Consider the following 2,080-nt stretch of genomic DNA (forward strand, 5'->3'; position numbering starts at 1 on the left):
TACGACATCAGATTTATGCTTTAATATGTATAGCCAGGTGAATCTAGAACAGTCATCCACCAAAGTCGAGAAGTATTCGTACCCTGAGTGAGATGCAACATGATAAGGTCTCCATATGTCACAATGCACTAGATCAAATGGTTTGCTGGATAGATTATTATTAGATTCAAATGTCAGTCTTCTTTGCTTGGCTAGAGGGTAGATATAGCAAGGAAGATTTGAATTTAACTTGGTAAAGTCACACAACAATTGATTCCTCAAAACATCCAGTCTTTTAAAAGATAGATGACCAAGCTTATTGTGCTATCTATGAGCTGAAACAGTACCAGTAAAAGCATTACAAACATAGTCAATGTTTTTAGTATCAAGTATGTATAGATCATGGACTCTACCGCTGCCAATCATCTTCTTGGTTGTAGCTTCCTGAATAATGAACTGATCATGGAAGAAACTTAAGGTAAGTTTAGATCCAATGGTTAATGCACTGACGGACAGCAAATTGAACTTAAATTGGGGAACAAATAGAACATCATGCAGCATCAGTTTTGAGCTTAGTCTGATATCTCCACAAAGATTGACTGGTATTCGTGTGTGATTATGTAAAGTGATGCTTGAATAATCAGCAGTTCTCAAGTTTACAAAAGCATCAGCCATGCAGCACGCATGTTGGGTGGCCCCTGAATCAACTATCCATAAACCTTTAGATGCGAAAGTAAAATTGACTGATATAGAATGGCATATACCTGAAGAGGCATTGTTGTCCTGATTAGTTGAAGTATTATCTGCACTAGTAGCCAAGTGAGTAGACAGCATTGTCATGAGCTGTTGATACTGATTTGAATTCAGAATCTATACAAAATTTCCAATGCCAAGCTGCTGATCCACTTGTTTACCATCATCCTGTTGAGTAATAGAGGCAGACAATTGATTAACAGAAATAGATGTGTAAGATTTTTGGAAATTTTCTCTTGGTTTTGCCTTGTAATCGGGTGGATATCCATGGATTTTGTAGCATTTATCTACAGAATGTCTATGATATTTACAATGTGTACAATACTACCGTTCCTTATTTTTTGAAATTGTTTGAGATGTTAGCTTTCGAACTGTTGCTGTGAAGGTTAGAATGGACAATTGGTTTGAAATTATCAGCTCCAAAGGTGAAGGCCGTTGCTCCAGTTGAATCACCTCCAATGGATTGTGTACTAATTTTCCTCTGATTATCCTCTTGAGAAAAAAGTGCAAAAACTTTGTTAATAGGAGGTAGAGGATCCATAAGTAGTATCTGGCCCTGAGCTTGAGAAAATGAGCCATTCAATCCCATAAGAAATGACATAATGTACTCCATTTGATGATGTTTATTCAGCTCCTTAACCCCCCTCCCCCGTAAGTACATTTTCCACAGGTGCAATTGGGCCAAAAATTATTCAACTCTTCCCACACGGTTTTGAGCTTAGTGAAATACACACTCACAGTGCTTTGATCCTGGAGTAAATTCACCAGCTTCCTCCTTAGCTGGAAGATTCGCGGTCCATTACTTTGTTGATATCGTTTCTTGAGATCATTCCACATCTCATCTGTTGTGTTTGCATATCACACTAACCGAGATCTCTTTTGAGACTGAAATTAGAATCCAAGATATCACCATATTATTGTTTTGAGTCCAAGAACTTACTAAATCAGGATCTGTATCTCCTGGTTTTTCAATGGATCCATCAATGAAAGACGGCTTGTTCTTGACTGATAACGATATGGTCATCACACGACTCCAGGAGGTGTAGTTATCTCCTGTGAGTTGCTGAGAAACGAGCACCAATCCAAGGTTATCCGAATGATGCAGGAAGTAGGGACTAGAAGGTTCATCAATAGCAGATTTGATTGTGGAAGACTTCGACCCAGAATTTTCTTCTTAATGTGGTGATTCCATAGTAAAAGAAAAAAATCGAAGCTAGGAAGAAACTGTTGAATTGATGAAGATGATAAATGCAACTATGAATATAGCTCTAATACCATCTTAAAGGAAATGGAAAAATATATTTCTCGTTTATTGATCTGAATTTCTTGTTACAAATGAACCATCTAT

The sequence above is a fragment of the Olea europaea genome, unplaced genomic scaffold (assembly GCF_002742605.1).
Source record: "Olea europaea var. sylvestris unplaced genomic scaffold, O_europaea_v1 scaffold2551, whole genome shotgun sequence".
Lineage (NCBI taxonomy): Eukaryota > Viridiplantae > Streptophyta > Magnoliopsida > Lamiales > Oleaceae > Olea > Olea europaea.